Source organism: Staurois parvus, unplaced genomic scaffold, assembly GCF_062004578.1.
Source record: "Staurois parvus isolate SC_StPar_1 unplaced genomic scaffold, SC_StPar_1.0 ptg004077l, whole genome shotgun sequence".
Taxonomy (NCBI): domain Eukaryota; kingdom Metazoa; phylum Chordata; class Amphibia; order Anura; family Ranidae; genus Staurois; species Staurois parvus.
In genome coordinates this window covers 9272-31386 of record NW_028321872.1, presented here as the reverse complement: position 1 = coordinate 31386, position 22115 = coordinate 9272, and the positions used below count along the sequence as shown (strand labels likewise).

General features: G+C 45.1%; 1 long non-coding RNA gene across 2 annotated transcripts; it reads left to right on the top strand.

Moving 5' to 3' along the window:
• Positions 1-214: 214 nt before the first annotated feature.
• Positions 215-20565, top strand: LOC149427068 (uncharacterized). 2 transcript variants are annotated; one of them, XR_016311451.1, is made up of 4 exons: positions 218-267; positions 3286-3491; positions 11333-11450; positions 20469-20565. It is a non-coding gene; the product is annotated as an uncharacterized LOC149427068 (long non-coding RNA). The 2 variants fall into 2 exon arrangements; XR_016311452.1 differs by lacking the exon at positions 3286-3491 and having other exon boundaries at positions 215-267.
• The last annotated feature ends 1550 nt before the right edge of the window (positions 20566-22115 follow it).

The window sequence follows — 22115 nt, the reverse complement described above, 5'->3', positions numbered from 1 at the left end:
GGCTGCAGAATGGAACTCCATTTTGGAGGTCACGTTTCCTGTCAAGTGGAGCTCCACTCTGTAGCCTCTGAATATTTGTTAGTTCATTAAAGTTCATTAAAAAAGGGGCGGAGTGGAGGTCATGTGTTTCTTCTCAAATTCTGCAGCCAGCTTGTCTGAATAGAGCCCCGCCTCAGTCTAGACTCCTCCCTCCGATGATGCAGTAAGGAAGGGACGGAGCAACTTTGAGCAGCTAGGAGGCGGAGCTGAGGAGCGTGAAAAAGAAATGTATGTGATCTGTTCTGTAGTGTTTACATCGGTTGCTAGGAGACCGGCGCTGTGCTTGGAGCAGCTGCCTGCACGGTGCTGATGGTGATGGGATCAGTCCATGTAAGGGGGCACTCCGATGGGAACAGTCCATGTAAGGGGGCACTCCGATGGGATCAGTCCATGTAAGGGGCACTCCGATGGGATCAGTGCATGTAAAGGGGGCACTCCGATGGGAACAGTCCATGTAATGGGGCACTCCGATGGGATCAGTCCATGTAAGGGGCACTCCGATGGGAACAGTCCATGTAATGGGACACTCCGATGGGATCAGTCCATGTAAAGGGCACTCCGATGGGAACAGTGCATGTAAGGGGGCACTCCGATGGGATCAGTCCATGTAATGGGACACTCCGATGGGATCAGTGCATGTAAGGGGGCACTCCGATGGGAACAGTCCATGTAAGGGGGCACTCCCATGGGAACAGTCCATGTAATGGGACACTCCGATGGGAACAGTCCATGTAATGGGACACTCCGATGGGATCAGTGCATGTAAGGGGGCACTCCGATGGGATCAGTCCATGTAAGGGGGCACTCCGATGGGAACAGTCCATGTAAGGGGGCACTCCGATGGGAACAGTGCATGTAATGGGGCACTCCGATGGGAACAGTCCATGTAAGGGGGCACTCCGATGGGAACAGTCCATGTAATGGGGCACTCCGATGGGAACAGTCCATGTAATGGGACACTCCGATGGGATCAGTGCATGTAAGGGGGCACTCCGATGGGATCAGTGCATGTAATGGGGCACTCCGATGGGATCAGTGCATGTAAGGGGGCACTCCGATGGGAACAGTCCATGTAAGGGGGCACTCCGATGGGATCAGTGCATGTAAGGGGGCACTCCGATGGGAACAGTCCATGTAATGGGACACTCCGATGGGAACAGTCCATGTAATGGGACACTCCGATGGGATCAGTGCATGTAAAGGGGGCACTCCGATGGGAACAGTCCATGTAAAGGGGGCACTCCGATGGGAACAGTCCGTGTAAAGGGGCACTCCGATGGGATCAGTGCATGTAAGGGGGCACTCCGATGGGAACAGTCCATGTAAGGGGGGCACTCCGATGGGATCAGTGCATGTAAGGGGGCACTCCGATGGGAACAGTCCATGTAAGGGGGCACTCCGATGGGATCAGTGCATGTAAGGGGGCACTCCGATGGGAACAGTCCATGTAATGGGACACTCCGATGGGAACAGTCCATGTAATGGGACACTCCGATGGGATCAGTGCATGTAAAGGGGGCACTCCGATGGGAACAGTCCGTGTAAAGGGGGCACTCCGATGGGAACAGTCCGTGTAAAGGGGCACTCCGATGGGATCAGTGCATGTAAGGGGGCACTCCGATGGGAACAGTCCATGTAAGGGGGGCACTCCGATGGGATCAGTGCATGTAAGGGGGCACTCCGATGGGAACAGTCCATGTAAAGAGGCACTCCGATGGGATCAGTGCATGTAAGGGGGCACTCTGATGGGAACAGTTCATGTAAGGGGGCACTCCGATGGGATCAGTGCACGTAAGGGGGCACTCCGATGGGAGCAGTCCACGTAAGGGGACACTCCGATGGGAACAGTCCATGTAATGGGGCACTCCGATGGGATCAGTGCATGTGAGGGGACACTCCGATGGGAACAGTCCATGTAAAGGGGGCACTCCGATGGGAACAGTCCATGTAAAGGGACACTCCGATGGGAACAGTCCATGTAAAGGGGCACTCCGATGGGATCAGTGCATGTAAGGGGGCACTCCGATGGGAACAGTCCATGTAAGGGGGCACTCCGATGGGAACAGTCCATGTAAGGGGGCACTCCCATGGGAACAGTCCATGTAAAGTGGGCACTCTGATGGGATCAGTGCATGTAAGGGGGCACTCCGATGGGAACAGTCCATGTAAAGGGGGCACTCCGATGTGAACAGTCCATGTAAAGGGGCACTCCGATGGGAACAGTCAATGTAAAGGGGCACTCCGATGGGATCAGTGAATGTAAGGGGACACTCCGATGGGAACAGTCCATGTAGAAGGGCACTCCGATGGGAACAGTCCATGTAAAGGGGCACTCCGATGGGATCAATGCATGTAACGGGGCACTCCGATGGGAACTGTCCATGTAAAGGGGGCACTCCGATGGGAACAGTCCATGTAAGGGGGCACTCCCATGGGAACAGTCCATGTAAAGTGGGCACTCTGATGGGATCAGTGCATGTAAGGGGGCACTCCGATGGGAACAGTCCATGTAAAGGGGGCACTCCGATGTGAACAGTCCATGTAAAGGGGCACTCCGATGGGAACAGTCAATGTAAAGGGGCACTCCGATGGGATCAGTGAATGTAAGGGGACACTCCGATGGGAACAGTCCATGTAGAAGGGCACTCCGATGGGAACAGTCCATGTAAAGGGGCACTCCGATGGGATCAATGCATGTAACGGGGCACTCCGATGGGAACAGTCCATGTAAAGGGGGCACTCCGATGGGAACAGTCCATGTAAGGGGGCTCTCCGATGAGAACAGTCCATGCAAAGGAGCAAACCGATGGGAACAATGCATGTAATGGGGCACTCCGATGGGAACAGTGCATGTAAGGGGTAGGGGCGGCTTCATATCGGTCAATCAGATAACAAATGGCTGACGGTCCGGGCAGTCTGTGTTCTTTATCAGAGGGGTCTCCTCTATGCTGCAGATTCAAAGCAGGGAGCCGGCCTGTGCAGATTGCCAGTGACCTCTGACCCCCCAGGTCCCATTAAGGGAACCTGCCTACAATACAGCCACCATTACTAGGTGGTCCAGGATGTAATAGAAAGGTCAAATTGTGGAGGATTGTATGAGCACAGCACACATTGTCAGATCAGATTGGTGGAGATCGCTCTTCAATCATTTCTGACTTTCGCCCCACACCATGATGGTCACATGATTGCTTGGGTGGGCGCTAACGATGGCGGATCCTCATACAACTCACTGTTTATGTCTTACAGAGCCCCTCCCCCATACTGGGAATCTGATTGGACGTGAAGTACCGTCAGCCTCATAGTGGAAGAGCCGTGAGCCGCCAACATGGACACCAAATGCGTAAAGGTGGTGGAACGATGTCGGCAAGTGAAGGGCGAGGAGACGGACATGAAGTATCAGATGATGGGTGCAGTGAGCAGCAGGCGCTGTCAGTACTTCATCCAGAAGACAGGTAGGTGGGTGAGGATGGGAGCAAAGGGGTCCTCACTGGGGGAAGGAATGGTGTGTCACCCATATACAGAGAGGGCTCCCCATACCCATGTATGAGCTGGAAGTGGCAGGAGATCAGTGCTGGTAGTATCCATCACAGACAACACTGACCCATCCTTCCATCCACCACATACTGACCCATCCCTGCAATCCCCACATACTGACCCTTCCCTGCAATCCCCACATACTGACCCATCCCTGCAATCCCCACATACTGACCCATCCCTGCAATCCCCACATACTGACCCATCCCTGCAATCCCCACATACTGACCCATCCCTGCAATCCCCACATACTGACCCTTCCCTGCAATCCCTACATACTGACCCATCCCTGCAATCCCCACATACTGACCCATCCTCCCATCCACCACATACTGACCCATCCCTGCAGTCCCCACATACTGACCCATCCCTGCAGTCCCCACATACTGACCCATCACTGCAGTCCCCACATACTGACCCATCCCTGCTATCCCCACATACTGACCCATCCCTGCAATCCCCACATACTGACCCATCCCTGCAGTCCCCACATACTGACCCATCCCTGCAATCCCCACATACTGACCCATCCCTGCAATCTCCACATACTGACCCATCCCTGCAATCCCCACATACTGACCCATCCCTGCAGTCCCCACATACTGACCTATCCCTGCAGTCCCAGCATCGACCCTCCGCACAGTAGTGTAATTTACTTTTTTGCTGCCCTAGGCAAGACTAAAATTGAGCACCCACCATCTACATTTATCTCTCCCCTTGCTGTTTAAGATCCACCTCTTCAGTACAGGAGCCTGATGGAGGGCAGTGTGACATGGCAGGGGGGGGTCGTGGGACAGGAGGGGGTCAGCGTGATGGGGGGCAGCAGGACAGGAAGGGGGCAGCAGGAGAGGAGGGGGGCAGCAGGAAGGGGGAGTAGGCCATCGAGACAGGTAGGAGGGTAGCAGGACAAGAGGGAGGCATCATGACAGGGGGAGGGCAGCATGATGGGGGGTAGCATGATGGGTGGGGAGACAGGTGGGGGCAGAGGGACAGGAGAAGTGCAGTGGGACAGGAGGAGGAGCACAGAGGGACAGGTGGGGGGCATGGGACAGGATCGGGGCAGTGAGACAGGAGGAGCGCAGAGGGACAGGTGGGGGGCAGCGTGACGGGGGGCATGGGACAGGATCGGGACAGGAGGAGGAGTGCAGAGGGACAGGAGGAGCGCAGAAGGACAGGTGAGGGGTAGTGGGACAGGAGGAGCTCAAAAGGAGAGGTGGGGGCCAGCGTGATACGGGGCATGGAACAGGATCGGGGCAGCGGGACAGGAGGAGCGCAGAGGGACAGGTGAGTGGCAGTGGGACAGGAGGAGCACAGAGGGACAGGTGAGGGGCAGCATGACGGGGCATGGGACAGGATCGGGGCAGCGCGACAGGAGGAGCGCAGAGGGACAGGTGAGGGGCAGTGGGAAAGGAGGAGCGCAGAGGGAAAGGTGAGTGGCAGTGGGACAAGAGGAGCTCAGAGGGACAGGTGGGGGGCAGCGTGACAGGGGGAATGGGACAGGATCGGGGCAGCGGGACAGGAGGAGTGCAGAGGGACAGGTGGGGGGCAGCGTGACAGGAGGCATGGGACAGCATCGGGGCAGTGGGACAGGAGGAGCGCAGAGGGACAGGTGAGGGGTAGTGGGACAGGAGGAGCACAGAGGGACAGGTGAGGGGCAGTGGGGACAGATGGGGAGTAGTGGGACAATGTGGGGGGACAGGAGGGGGGAAGTGGAACAGGTGTGGGAAAGGGTGACAGGAGGGGGCAGCGTGACCGGGGGCAGTGTGACGGAGAGGGGGCAGTGGTACGGGGGAGGGAAGTGGGACATGTGGGGGGCTGTGTGTCGGAGGGACAGGGGTGGGGAAGCACCAGTCCTCCAAGCTCTTACCTGTCCAGCAGGGGCTCCTCCAGACAGTGTCAGGATCACTCCAGGAGGGACGCTTGTGTCCCATATCCCTCAGGATCTCCGGCGGCGGCTGCAAAAGAGCGGGGGGCTCCTACACCCTGACCTCGTTCTTTTCTTTTTCCTCCTCCGCTGGCACCTTCTAGCCATCCTGCACGTCCCAGCGCACACTGACAGTGGGCCCCGCCCTCACGCGCTCCGAGCGCACACCAGGGATCCGCCCACCACTCTTCTCTCCTCTGCAGCCAGTCCCTTAGCCCGGGTGACCCTCCTTGTGTGTCGGCTTGGCTGTACACTCATCCATGGCAGCACTGTTGTTGACACACACAGTGTCCTTTCTGCCTGGGGGGCGTGCCGCCCCCTGTAAACTGCCACCCTAGACAAACGCCTTGTTTGCCTCATGGCAGATACACCCCTGCCTCCTCACTACCCCCCAACACTAACACAGTCCCATCCCTGCAACCAAAATCAGAACATTAACCCTCCTGGAGCCTTTGCCAGGAAATTCCCTCGTAGACATTCCTCACCAGAACACGTAACCTGTATGCATAGCCAAAACTTTTTTTTCTGTTCTTGGTTAAGTGGGAAGGATCGGCGCCCCTGTTGTGTTTTATTGGTTTTTTTTCGCACTGGGGAGAGTCTCTATTTTTCTTGATGGCTGTTGTCACTGAAGCAGAACATTATGAGAAATGTAAAATTGTAAAAGCTGTTCCCAGAAAAGGAATAGAGAAGTCCTCCAATGCAGACATTTGTTCTACTCTATCCAAAAGTGAAAACGATTTGGCTATAGATACAGTTAACTCCATTTAATCCCTCATTATATGTCACTTACTGTTACCAGGACATAGAAGGTGAATCTCCCCAGGGGGAACACAGATCGCAATAACAATTTCATAGGGAATCTAACCCATGACTTGCTTCCATTGTGAGGATCTTTTAAGAGATCAATAGGAAGGATTTTCCCAACAAAGCTTGAATGATGATCCACCAGGCCAGAGAAAACCTGGTGTTTGGTGACAGGTGCATCAGTTTGTCCCGAGATTGAACCGATTTGTCCCAGGATGAACTAACAAAAGAAAAGAGAAATCATTTTCCTAATGACACCAGTGTAATGGAAATTATTTTTGACTCCAATTTAAGGCTCGTTCACACTTGACTGTTTTACCAATGCTTGCCAAATGCCCCTATAGCGTTTGGCATGTGTTGGTCCGGCGTTTGCGGAGCGTTTTTTAACGCTTGGAAAATGCCGCATGCGCGGTTTAGCGGAGGTTGCTAGGTGTTTTCCGAGCATTAAAAATGCCCCACAAACGCCTATAATGAAGTTTGAATGGTATTACCGCTCCGCAAACACCCCGCAACCCCACCGCAAACGCCAGTCGCGCGTTTGCGGAGCGGCACCATAGACTAGAATAGGAGGCTTCAACGCCTCCTGACTCGACCAGAGGTGTCCGTTTTGCCTCGATGCTAATGCTCCCGTTAGAACAGCACCATGTGCTGCAATGTGCAGAATTGTCCGAGGCGTTTGGGAAGCGGTAAAAACGCTTCCCAAACGCCTCTCTTCCGCCTGCACACAACGCTAGTGTGAACGTAGCCTTACTGGTAATTTTTCCACTGACATCCACGTATGTGAAAAATATTACCAAAGGGATGCTCACATAAGGGGAATTATTTTCCCACTGACACCAATGTAATTATTTTTTTTTTTTGCACACTGTCACTGGTATGTTGGTGGGGAATAGTTTTCCCATTGACACCAGTATAAAGGGCATTATTTTACAATCTTTACCAATTTAAAGTAGCAGTAAACTTGTTATATACACGCACGCACACGCACACACACGTGTTAAAGGGAGTTCTTCATTGCTGCGCTGTCAGTGTGTGGTGATTTCATGTGGTCTTCCTTCCAATGTGAGGTTTCCCATCCACGCCAAATAAACCCCTTCCCACCGTCTGTACACTTATGTAGCAACACACTGACACCAGTGAAACAGGAATTATTTTCCCATCTACAGCAACTTGAGAGCATTATATTCCCAGTGACATCGATGTAAGTCAAATGTACAAGCAGGCATTATATTTTAACTGACATCAATGTATGAGGAATTATTTTCCCACTGACATCAATGTTAGGCACATTGGGGAGATCCAGATTGCCTTTAAATCATCTGCACATAATTAAGGAAAGCCTTGCTCGTAAAGTTCCAAAACATGCAACAGACTTGGGTAGTTCCTATTTTGGGAATTTTCAAATGTAAGAATTACTGACAGTTTGTAGATAACGTAACAGGAGGTAATTAAAACCACCTCCAATTTGGTGTACAGAGACAGGCCAGACCATGTTTGCGCTGCAAAGCTGTTGTGGATGTTACGCTTCCTCCTTAGGGCTTGCTGGTTGCTAGAATGCTGGAGGCTGCTGCTATCCTAGCAACCAAGGATGCATCTCTGGCTCCATTCAGCTGACAACCAGGAGATTCTCCAGGTGACAGCTGATTGTAAATGAAGGGGCTAAGAATGCCGGCTGATGTAATAAACTAAATATGGCACTTTTTGAACAATGACATCAGTCAGCATCCCCAGCACCCCAACCCTTTGTTTACATTCAATTGTAGGCTGGGGAACATTCCAATCATCAGCTGAATGGGGCGAGGGATGCGTAATTATTTGCTAAGGCACTGCCTACTGCACGCCTAACAGCATCTTACCAACCAATGGCACTGTGCGGCTCAGGAGCTCAGTATGGACTGAGGACAGGGTGTCCACAGTTTGTACACTGTGGCCTCATTGCTGCACGCCTCACCATGCCTCTATGTGACACATTGTTGTGCCTGTTTCTTACGTTTACAAAAATGGCAACTGCCCCATTTTATAGCTAGTTTTAGAGGATAAGTTCACCTTTAAAAAAATAAATAAATAAATAATACATGCACATCTTTTTGTAGGTAAGAAAATGTGCATTTATTAGAAAGCATCGCTCCTGCAATCAGCAGATCGCAGGTGCTATGCAGGACTTCTGCAGACTTGTCAGTGTATGTGTGCTTTTACTCCGTACGGGCAAGGAGATACACACTGACGGGAAGAGACAATGAACTATCACAGTGCTCAACAGTGCTGTGGTAATTCACTGAGGACTACAAGCCGAGAGTGTAGTTTCCCATTCACAGAATTCTGTGACTGAATGACACTGCCGGGCGGGCGAGCAATAGGTATCCCGTGCCTATTATGTGGTATAGGTATCCTAATTAAGGAAGCTGCTTACACCAAAAAACGTGTATCTCCTCTCAACTGAAGGATCAACAGTTATTAAAGCTAAAATCAGTGCTACCCATAAATCAGCATAATTAACAATGTGTCTCATTAATAAAATCATACAAGTTAGGCCTCGTTCACACTATACGTGCAGAAAAACTGATGGAAAAGATTTCACTCGCAGAGCACAAATTTACATCTGTTTTCATACGCATATCAGTGAGTTTTATACAGGGAATAGGGCACATTGAGAACTATTGTTTTCTTTGTACCCTTGCAGAACGTATGCAGAAAAACTCAGAAAGGTATACAGAAAAAAATGGCACGAACAAGGCCTTAGGTTCTATGACTATTCGTAACAATGTAACATGACAATATAAATACATGCAATAAAGGAAAAAAATAAATTAAGATTAAAATGATAAAAAAACTTAAAAAAATATATATTAATAATATATTTTTTAATTATTATTTTTATTTTCATTTTTAGTAATTTTTTTCTATTTTTTTATTGCATTTATTCACATTGTTGCATTACAGTTTTACAAATAGTCACAGAACTTTATTGTTGCATGATTTTATAAATGAGACACATTGTTAATTATGTTCATTTATGGGTGGTGCTGCACTTGCTTAATTTTGGGGATTTGCTGTTTTTGCCGCTCTTCGTCAGACCCCTGGTCACACTTTTTTCTGATCTGCCTATATGAAATCTTAGGAGTCTTTTAGTTGAATCCCATGGTCAAAAATGAAACTGCCCAGAGACAATACATTCTTTCTCCAGTTTTGACATTTGTAACCAAAAGATGACAAGCCTGCCCACCACGACAAGGTAGACTCTTTCAGGGCAGGACCTACACTAAACTACACTACGCTAACCTACTCCATGCTAGTCATCGTATTTTTACTGTTAGATGCCTGATTGTAATAAGCCTCATCCTAGAACCTTCCATCTTCCTCTCCAGACTTGTTTACTAAGATCTACATAAGAACAACCCTTTTCATTCACAAAACAGAGAACAGATTTGAAATGGTTGTTGCTGTTATCTTATGGTGGGTGATGCAGTGGTCAGCAATGATCACCTGTAATGTCCCGACACATTTCCCTTCTTTAATCAATGCAGAGCTCTCTTCCACATAGATGCCTTCAGTCTGAAAGGTCTAAAGCGATTTAATTGTCGTGAAGTTTGTTCACAGAGAACTGCCTTTGTCGCCCTCCTCATCCTACCAGTCCTCAGTTTTACTGACATAGACAAATGCTCACAATAGTGTGTTACAATAAATAATTGGATGTTAAATAAATAAATTAGGTTTTTTTTAGAATTACAATTCCAAAACATCTAAATAGAGCCCATGGCAGCAACAGGGGGAATGACAACCCTCAGGGTACTGTGGTCACCCCCTGAAGGAGGACACCCCACCCATATTCCACCTATCAGGCCATGCACAACACCCCAGTTATCCCACCAGACCACACCCAACTGGGAGGAGGTGCAATCAATCCTGAACTTCGTGAACCCAACAGGAAGGCCGAGACTTCCTCAGAGCTATGAGCCACCAACATTCCTGTCCTGCCACAGTTTCAGAGCTTCCCCGAGAGGTAGCCTCACTCCATTCCTTCAGGCACAGAGTGTCTACACTCCGCCTAAAAAAAAACCTGTGCTAATACACTATTATGAGCATTATTTATTAATTATATTAATAAAAGGTAATTTTATTTTGGTTTATTCACATATATTATGGATTGGCAATATGAGATTATTAGTATACAGTATTTGATTAAGGGTTTTGTATATTAAAATATTTTTTATATACATGTACTTATTTTTTATATACATATAATTCTGTATACTAATTTTTATATTAATTGCATCAGGTTGGTATCACCCGTTTTTTTTGAGGATTAGGGGGTGAGTTTTTTTATTTTTTATCTAGTGTATTTTTATCAAATTTATAATTATTTAGATTATTAAAGGTTTTTTGAGGCTGTCCAATTTATACTGTCCAATAATGATGTTGGGAGCCATTAAGGGATATATACTATATAGTGCCATTAAGAAGTACTGCCCTGTGATCTATAGGGTCTGTGGAAAACAGGCTTCTTTTCACTGCGAGTCCGACGGTAGGGTTGCCTAGTTACCATTCGGACTACACTAGTATGGCAGTGGTTGTGCCGCCCAGCGGTCTGATTGGCAGACCTTCAGCCTATAAAATGGAGTACTGTCTACCAATAACGCAGTCCTGAAAAAGTCAATCGCATTCCTGTTCAAAATGCATGCTATTCTTTGCGGTGCAATTTGCGTCCATACATTTTGTATGGACGCCAATGGCATAGCAAAGTATCGGTAATTGGTAACGGCGAGTACTTGAGCGACAGTATCGATATCACACTTGCATCCCTAGTTAGGATATGACAGTGTTGTATCTGATGAATGTTAGACAATGTGGCCAGTAGATTAGATCCATCAGCATTTAGAGCCCGGAATTCAAATGTTGGAATTGTGTCCCTGGTGGTGGGTGTTTATTGGCTAGAATAGTTTTCTCACACCTTTATTTATAATGCTGACATTTTGACATTTGCTGTGTACAATGGTTGCACCATCTAAATCATTTTATGATCGTTATTTCTAGGTTCTGGGTTGCTTGCAAGATTCCAGACTGGACATCGAGTGGATGAGATATTTTCACAATCTACCTGACTCACTTACCTCACTCCTGATGCTGCTGACAACCGCCAATAATCCAGACGGTACGGCTTTATTCTTTCATGCACAAATCTGAGACCGCAGAACTGAAAGCAAATGCTGCACAAAAAATAGATGACTGGAGTGTTAACTAGTGGATGTGTATTTCTTATTTCTGAAAGATAAAGATCTCATGTAGGGCCAGTTCACACCACAAAACGCACTCTGGATGCATTCCGGATACGTTTTTGCTTACAGTTCACACCACACTCTGTTGCGGTGCAGTTTTAATGCAGTTTGCCATGTTCCAGTATGGTTCTGTTTAGAACAAAATGCAGCATTTTCTCTTTTTTTCCTGCACCAGAAGCTGAAATAGGCTGTGGGATTTGCAGTGTGCATAGAACAGTGCGTATGATCACAACTAGTGCGCATGCTTGTTTCAAAGAAACAGGTGAGGAGGAAAAGCATAGGTGTGGGAGCTCATGAAGGATTGGGGAAAACCTCCTGCGCTCAATCCTACTAAACTAATAATAAGCTGCTACACCTGCACCTTATTACCGAAAGTGAAAAACCAAAATATAACAAACAATAAGTGTAGCGCTCTGGTGAAAACTAACTAAATCTCAACATAAACAACATGTGACATAATGGTGGAACAAACCGTGAATCTTAATGAGAATGAATGCTAAAACAGTGCAACATCACACGATATTGTGCATATGGTGGACATGACTAATATTAAGCCCCCTAATACAGGGATATACCCTATAAAACAAGTGCTCTGTGTCAACACACTTTATTCATACCATAAATAAACCGCTGAAATCAGAAAAAATATATATATATATACAGCAAGTGAATATAAATGAACACATCACTGAAAGTAATATCTCATAAACAAAACGTGCCACCAGTGTTCACAACAATAAATGCAATCATGCAGGTGAATCTTGTACGTTTGTAGGCTCTGGTGATGACTCCACACACAGCTAGATTGGCTCATCACCTCCTTGCTGCAACCCTAAAAGGGCCTAAATGCCTTATGGATCACTCCTGGATCCCCCTTGGGTTAAAGCGTATCCTCTAGGAATATCCTAAATGGCTGTTATTCAGAAAAATCATCTCCCACATGGTCCACAAAGAGAAAAGCCTCCATAGTGTTTTATCATTTATTAACACAGTAATTAAAATAATATACACAGGACACTCACATGATACATCTTCTTGTATACAGCATTTTGAACCTGATGTATGGGTGTACTTGCATGGGTTCTTTAGGGAGTCCAAAGATGGCGTCCGTGCCAAAAATGACGTCACCTATGCCTTGCATCACCTCTCACGTGACTTCCTCAGGGACCCTGACACCATTATGTCACATGTTGTTTATGTTGAGATTCAGTTAGTTTTCACCAGAGCGCTACACTTATTGATTGTTATAGCTCATGAAGGATGTTACAAGGAAGCAGAAAAACACAGTAAGAAATGATTTTATGAAAAATAGATTATTACATTAACTAGCTGATGTGTATTGGATTTTTTTCTGAATAAGGATATTGTTTAGTGTCACAAAAAAAATCTGGCCTCCTCCTTCCCCTTATAGCCAGCCAATCCTCTCCTTTTTTGTTAGATGTTAAAGAAGTGACACTAAACTTTGGTTTAAAAAATGTGTTGTTAACCCAAAAAGTAGTTTTTACTGCTTCAAATCCCAATTTTTTTTTTTTTTGTGAGTGGGCTGTGCAGTGTATGTAGAGCAGTGTACATGGCCATAACTTATATTCACTGCTCTTTCCAAATAAACAGAAGTGAGGGGGATAGGAGACATTTGGGAGTCAATGGCGGATATCACAATGATACACAGTAAGACACAATTTCTTGAAAAATAATTGTTTTTTTTTTTTTTGTTAAATCAAGATATCATTTAGTTTCAGAAAAAAAAATATCTGGCCTCCTCCCCTAATAGCCAGGCTATCACGTTCTTTTCTTGCAAGATGTTAAAGTGACACTCCAGTGTGCATAGAACAGGCGTATGATCACAACTAGTGTGCTCATTTCAAACAAACAAGTGGGGGGAAAGCATAGGTGTGGGAGCTCATGAAGGATGTTACAAGGATGCAGAAAGACACAGTAATAAATTGTTTAATGAAAAATAGTTTATTACAGGGCCATTAATTAGTGGATGTGTACAATTATAAACAACAAATTCTCACACAGTCACAAATGCTACTAAAAATATTCCCTTCTTGTGTCAAATACAAAACTATATATCAGAAAGCAGCTCACACTAACACATACTCATGATGTGCGTGGATTCTAATACATAAAACACGCAGTGCCGCGCTCTCTTTTAGTATGTGAGAGCAAACAAATTATGTTATAAAACAGTGAACATATGTGAAAAAAGTCTCTAAGTATAAAGTTTTTCTTCAACTTGAAACAAACTTCACAATTTCATATCTTCATGCAATATAAATCCTCCACCACAAATTCCAGATGTGCCCTCACCAGGGGTTTTTGACCTCACATATAGTTTGTTCAAAAAACGCTTGTGTTCCTTGAGGTGGACATAAATGGTCAGATGTATCCTGAAAAAGGTATCTTCCTCCAAAGATTAAAGGGATCGGTGATCTTTCCTCTTCCATTTAGCATACATGTCAAAAAACGAGTAAAACACAATAGTGCGTTATCCTTTAAAACACATTACTTTACTAAAAGCATAAAAAGTGGCCAGTCACATGGTACAGGTGCTAGATCGCACCAGATATATGCGCAATTAAAACCTGTAATACTCTTGTATGAGCAATCAAAGGAAACTCCACTCCTGAAATGTAACAATGTGGTTGTAACGATGAAGTGGGGGGCTTGGTGACGTCATGAAGCTCGCTGTTCATCGTTACAACCACATTGTTACATTTGAGGAGTGGAGTTTCCTTTGATTGCTCATACAAGAGTATTACAGGTTTTAATTGCGCATATATCTGGTGTGATCTAGTACCTGTATTATGTGACTGGCCACTTTTTATGCTTTTAGTAAAGTAATGTGTTTTAAAGGATAACGCACTATTGTGTTTTACTCGTTTTTTTATCATGTATGCTGAATGGAGGAGGAAAGATTAAAGGGATCGGTGATCTTTGGAGGAAGATTCCATTTTCAGGATACATCTGACCATTTATGTCCACCTCGAGGGACACATGCGTTTTTTGACCAAACTATATGTGAGATCAAAAACCCTGTTGAGGGCACATCTGGCGTTTGTGGTGGAGGATTGATATTGCATGAAGATATGAAATTGTGAAGTTTGTTTCAAGTTGAAGAAAAACATTATACTTGGAGACTTTTATTCACATATGTTCACTGTATTATAACATAATTTGTTTGCTATCACATACTAAAAGCGCGGCACTGTGTGTTTTATGAACTAGAGGATGTGTATTGGATTTTTTCTGAATGATAAGGATATTGTTTAGTGTCACGAAAAAATCCGGCCTCCTCCTTCCCCTTACAGCCGACCAATCCTCTCCTTTTTAGTAAGATGTTAAAGAAGTGACACTAAACTCTGGTTTAAAAAATATATCCAATTCAAATATGTGTTTTTTAAGCCAAAAAAAAGTCATTGGTGCTCTCAGACCCTCCAAATCTCCATTTTTACTTTTTTTAATTTGTGATCCAACTTCCTGATATGGGCCCTGGGCGATGGGTGATGGGGCGTGCAGTGTGTATAGAGCAGTGTACATGGCTACAACTAATATTCACTGCTGTTTTCAAACAAAGAGAAGTGGGGAAAAGGAGAGGTTTGGGAGTTAATGTAGGATGTCACAAGGAGTTTTATTTTCAAAAAGAAGTTGGAGGGAAGGTGTGGAATCTCATGGAGGATGTTACAAAGAAGTAGAAAAACACAGTAAGAAATTATTTCCAGAAAAATAGATTACAGGAACAGTAACTAGCGGATGTGTTTGGGTTTTTTTTCTGAATAATAGGGATATTGTTTAGTGTCACAAAAATAAAAAAATCTGGCCTCCTCCACCCCTATAGCCAGCCAATCCTCTCCTTTTTTGTAAGATGTTAACGTTAAGATGTTTTAAAAATGTATACAATAACCCAAAAAAGTGACTTTTTCTGATCCAGATCTCCATTTTTTGTAATCTAACTGCCAGCTGTGGGTGACAGGTGGTGGGTTTTGCAGTTTGTATACATAAAATATAATATTATATATAACATTTTCTTTTTTAAACAGAAATGAGAAGAAAAGGAGAGGTTCAAGGGTTAAAGAGGATGTTACATGAAGTCAGAAACACACCATAATATCTTACATTAACTTACCACTATTTTATCTATGTTAAAAACTAAAATCTATTTTTTTTTTTTTTTGTATTTTTTTTTTTTTTTTTTTGTAATTTTTTTTTTTTCCAAACAAAGTGAGAAGAAAAGGACAGATTCAGGAGACAGGGAAGATGTCAGAATCAGAAACACACAGTATAGAGAGAGCTATGGCTAAAAAATGGACTTTTTTTCCCCTTTAAGCCAGTAATTAGGGGGAGGTAAGAGAGATGGGCTGTAAACATAAAAAACCCATAATTGCCTGATGTTACTTACCTCATTCGGCCCTTACCTGATGTTACTTACCTCATTCGGCCCTGGGTCTTTTGGCTCCTTGAGGCTTGCTGTACGCTGCCTTTCTTTTGGGCTCTTTGGCATTCAGGGCATCCAGGAGACCTTCAGCTACCAGCTCTTTGTATTTAGCCCCTTTGCTTGCTCGGGAAGAGCATCGCTGGGTGCTGGTTGTAGGCTCCTGGGATGCCAAGCTGGTGGTGATGTCCCTCCTCTTCACCTTGAGGGCCTTTCCATCTTCAGCCCTCTTCCCAGATGTCTTTGGGAACCTCACTGGATAGTGGAAGATGGGAGCCATGGTGCAGGTAGTAGCCATGTCCAGAAGCTGTCCCAGGGCCTCAGTCTTCTCAGGCTTTCCTCCCTGCAGGTAAGTGACAGCGGCCATGATGTCCTCCTCTCTGTCCTTCCCGGTGCAGTCCGAGGATGCGAATCCCAGAAGCAGAAGAGGGTCCGCTGATCCCCAGTCGAAGTCTTTGGCCATCATAAAAGCAGAAACGCTGAAAACTTGCTGAAATCCACAGAAATCCACAGAAATCCTGGAGCTACAGGTGTCTGTGTCCTCAGCAGTACAGCTATCAGCAGCGATCAACTGTCACTTTTGGTGTGAGGTTGTTTACTCAAATCCCCCCCCCCCTCCCCCCCCCCTCCTCAACCGACCTGATGCTTAGAAATTCACCTGTTAGCCCATTTGTTTAACACATAAACCTTATTTTACCCCAAATACTACCAGAAATATTGTTCTATAGACACACACATTAATATTACCATACATTTAGACTGGGTGTGTTTAACCCTTTTTCTGCCAGAGACGTTTTTAGGGTTTTTTTTACACATATTTTAAAAATGAATTTAAGGTGATTGCTGAAGATTACAGAAAACCCCCAAACATGATATATTTTCTTGCAGCAGAGACCCTGGCAATTCAAATATCAAAAATTATATCAAAAATTAGACAATTTATGTCACATAATATGTGTGCAATGGTTTTTCAAGCTCAAATTTTTAGTAAAAAATGTCACTAGAGTTCATTTTAGGGCACACAAACACAATATATTCCCCAAATGTTTGGTAAAATATAAAAGATGAAGTTGCACCAGGTAAATAGATGCCCAATATGTGAAGCTTTAAAACTGAGCGTGCCCATAATACAGACATGTACTTCAGCACCCTATATTTTCTCCAAGGGGACACATTAAAAGCCCCTCCAGGTCATTAGGTTGGAAGTAACTCTGTATAACAGCCCTAAAATGATTGCTGTCACTCTGGCATGTGCAGCAATGCACAACACGTGTAGCACCAGCAATGTTTTCATATGTGGGTGCCATGACCGGTGTGCTCAGGTTGGTATGTACATAGGGGGGGGGGGGACCTTTTGGAGGTTTAAGTGCTTGGGTGTACGTTTATTTGTTGACACTTTTTATTGATATCACAGAGAGGACACCGTCTCCTATGTGATGTAATGCCTTTGTGACAGGTGCTGCTTCTTCACACATCAGGAGTCTATTTCAGCAGCAAGCCGACAGACAACTAGTGATACATTGTTACATACAACACACTCCCAGCTCCTGGTGTGTACCCCCCCCCCCGGCAGTGAGAGGGTTAATGATGCCGTAACAGATGTTGGTGTTTCTGGGGGTTGGAGGGGCATTAGGGGCCTCTTACTATATGGCTGATTCATGATTTGGTTGCCTTGTCTTGGCAGTGTGTATTTCCCTCCTGGGATCCAGTTTGTGTTTTTCTGCTCCTGATAGTTGTCTGTGAGTATGGCTGGGGAAGACAGGAATGGAGGGCACTCACACTCTATTAGTTTCACTGCAGGCAGGTGAGATGTCGGGTCTTTTAGACCCCTGTCACCAGTTACTGTGAGCAGGGAAAGGGCCACGCTCGAAATGCGTTGTCATGGTGACAGTGGAAGCCTCCATCTTGTTTGGTCCAGCTTGCACTCCACCTTGATCCCCGGATCCAGTTAACTTCCTTTGTTGACGTCACTTCTGGTGCACCGCATCCGAGCCCACGCAGGTTACCGAGTGACTCCCAGAATCCTAGTGGACCCATTGATGGTGGATCCTTACTAGCGGAGTCGCTAGTGGTTATAAAACAGTCCTGTTTGCTGACATGGGCTCACCGCTGACACTCCTGAAGCTCTGTGAGCTTCTATCTCCCTGGAAGGCTTTCCTTTAATGTGCAATGTTGCTGTTTTTATTGAAGTTCATCCTCTCTTGTTCTGACTGGTATATTACCATTGATCAAGCAAGAGAGCACGTGTTTTATCTGCCATAAATATGCTTGTGCCTTGTTATAAACGTTTAGTGCCACAGTGACAGAATTGTTGTTCTGATTTTTGATTTGACATGGGGACTCCTTTATACAAGTCACTTTCCTCGAATCGCTTTTGGGACATTTGGTTTCATGTTTGCTTTTTTCACCACTCTTGGTGATTTTCATGCGAAGCAGCTGAGGACTAGCAGCCACTTTAGACAATCATTCTATGTATACCTCACTGCCCAGCCTTAGCGCCTAAACTTCAGGATATATATCCAAATTTATTCTGCAGAAGGGCAATGACCCCAAACATACATCCAATGTCATTATAACCATCTTTACTGTAAAGAAGAACAAGGAGTCCTGGAAGTGATGGTTTGGCCCCCACAGAGCCCTGATCTCAACCTCATCAAGTCTGTTTGGGATTACATGAAGAGTCAGAAGGATAAAGGGCAGCCTACATCCACAGAAGATATGTGGTTAGTTCTCCAATCTGTTTGGAACAACCTACCTGCCGAGTTCCTTCAAAAACTGTACAAGTGTACCTAGAATTGATGCTGTTTTGAAGGCAAAGGATGGTCACACCAAATATTGATTTAATTTGGATTTCTCTTTGGTTCATTTACCTTCCATTTTGTTATTTGATAAAAATAAACTATTAACACTTCTATGCCTGAAAGAATCCATAGTATAAGTAAACCCTCATCTTGTAAAACAGCCCATTCAGTTTGAAATAGAAATGAAAGGCAAAACATTTATGTATACTGTGGGAACTCGCTTCAACGTGGTAGAGCTTTTAAACGCAAACAGCTACTCGCTTTCTTTTTCAAGGGCCTTTTTAGCCCACTTTTTTTTAAATGAAAGTTCAAACATAATGCTTCCCACGCAGGGGTATCCACCAACAAAATCAGCCTCCTGGCTTACACACAGTTCAATGTCAGTCTCCTGTAGACTCTTCCCAAATTATAGCCACTAGCACACAGCTAGTCTGGCTTCCACCTGACTCCAAGGCAGAGACCTCCCATCTGACTCCTATCTGCTGGGGTGGAGCCCTGCTGACTCCTAGCTGCCGGGGTGGATCCCTGCTGACTCCTAGCTGCCGGGGTGGAGCCCAGAACCCTGGTCCTGACTCTCTCTAAAGGCCTGCACACACCTGTGCAATCAGTCTCCTGGCCTATCCCAAAACCTGGTCCCAGGATTGGAGATTTCATCCCTCCCAGATCTCTTTGAAATCTCCAGGCTCCCGATCCCAAAACAGACCTTACAAACAAAGGAGGAAAGTGAAAAGCCACTTTCCTCCGTATCAAACACTTACCCTGGAGCCCCTCAACCTGCCTAGTTGAGAATCCTGGGTGACAGATCGTCACACTGACACAATACATATAGAAAAAGTGAAAATATATCTTCTGTTCTCAGCTTCATATGGAACTCAGGGAGGAGAAACAGCAGCACACTGGTCTTCCCAGTGAAAGACTGTGAAGGAAGCATGTCAGCACAGTTTAATCCATGGAGGAGAACAGGCTGAGTTGTCAGCAGAACCAGAAAACTGGCCACACTGTGCTCTCATGCCTGGTGTGGTCAGTTTTTAATAGGAAAGCACAGGAACTGGCAGGAACACCAACAATTTCACACAAAGCAAGCAATTCAAGGAGAACAGGATACTTTTTTTTTTTTGGTACAAGCACGTGGTACAACAGTTGTATGTCAGGAGTATGCAATGTTGGGCTTACATATTTAATTTACAGCATTTTTTACACCGGCCTAAAATGTTTGCACAGCAGTGTGTGTAAATAAGTGTATGTGTACGTGTGTGTGTTTATAAAAATATATTTTAAAAAATTGTACTATCCCCGAAATAAAATTTGCAACAATGTTTTTAATGGTAGTTGGATGTTTTGGATATGTTCTATTGGTGTAAGACTTGTGAATGTTACCCCTCCCTATCCTAAAACAGGACATTCAGAATAAAGGCAGTCGCTTACTTTGGAATTGAATGCATGAATGGATTTCCTTCTCTGAAAACTTTCAGCCAGAGTCTGGAGTGGTTGGGACATTGATATAGATGTAAAGCTGGGTTGGGTGAAGATCTGCTGACTATTTGTGCCTCTAATGATTTTCTCCTTGTTTTTTTTTTCACTTTTTTGATCATTCATTTTATCTTGGAGATCCACATCTGTAATAACACATTCACCTGCTATTTATCTTGTTTTTCTAGCTCACCACTTTAGCACCTAAACAGAGAAAGGGAAATCAACATGGGGGATGAAAGTGAATGGTTGAAACGTCCTGTTGGCCAGAAGAGTGAGCACAAGGTAAATTGTGATTTCTGATGTTTAAATATGATCCACGTCATCATGCATGCCTAAAGGAGAACTTGAACTCCCTTACCCACTTCCAGTCCGGACACTTTTTTACCCTCGTCCTGTCCAGGCCAATTTTCAGCTTTCAGTGCTATCACAGTTTGAATGACAATTGCGCAGTCATGCAACACTGTACCCATATGAATTTTTTAGCATTTTTTTTTAGACAGATAAAGCTTTATTTTGGTGGTATTTATTCACCACTGGGATTTTTATTTTTTTTGCTATGTAAATGAAAAAGTCCAAAAATTTAGAAAAAAAGTGTTTTTCTTATAAAAGTTTGGAAATAAATAGTATTTCAGTATAAATCTTGGCCAAAATGTATTCTGTTATCTTTTTAGTAAAATAAAATAACCCAAATTAGTTTATAACCAAAAATTATAAGTTTTAAACATTTTTTTTTTTTACATATTGTCACCCTAGCAGTACAGTGTCACCATGGTGACACTGTACTACATGTGAGGGGTGATGAAGATTTTTTTTTTTTTTTTACACTGATTGCTTTTACACCCGTAAAGACTGTAAAAGCAATGATTTCTCCTTCTCACTAGCTGCATTCTTGCAGCCATTGAGAACTACTGTGTGAGCTGTGATTGGTCACAGCTTGTCACAGGGTACAAGGCTGTTGTGAATAGCCTTGTACCATGTGATCTCTGTGATCATTAACAGATTTCACAGGTAGTAAGCAATGTCAAAAGTGACATCTTGCTTACTACTCTGCATGTGATCACTGATTGGCCAATCAGTGATCACATGATCGGGACGTCACACAGAGGTCCTGTCCGACGATCGGTGTTTCACTGTGTCCGGAGGCGGATTGCGGTGCTGCGTGCTCCCAGGGAGCGCGCACAAGCAGGGTGCAGGAAGGCTGTTTATAAATGGCCACCCGACCCTGCACTGCCACTGTCCGGCCGTTTATATACAACAGCCGGATGGGAGGTGGTTAATGGCACTTTTTGGTTAATGGCTGGGAGGTGGCACAGCTTCACTATCATGAGCCCACTAAAGTTGGTTGTCACAGTGGATACATGATTGGGAACCCATCCCACAGGCTGCTTGTCAAAAGCTGTGACTGAGAGCTGTCTTTGACGGCTCAGTTAATGTGCAGTGAGCTTGCTCATTGCTGTTGTGGGTGTATATGTGCCGACGCGGGGTGCTGAGGCCTACTTTTTCTTGCTATTGCAGATATGGGCTACATGGTTGGCAAAAGGTTACGTGAAGGGAGGATGATTTATGGTACATGCTCAGTTTTGCTACCAATGTGAACCTCCTTCAGCCCTACTTCGGGATCTTCACTGTGTAGCCCTACCTGGCACCGCAGAGCCTTTGCCTCAGTTTTTACTTGACTAGAAGGATAAAATGTGTCTGACGGAAATCCAATACATCTCACCATCCAAATACTACCGTTCCTACAGTAAAGCATGGAGGTGGTAATATCCTGTTCTGGGGGGCTTCTGTGCAGCAGGGATTGGAGCACTTGTCAGGATAGAAGGAAAGATGGA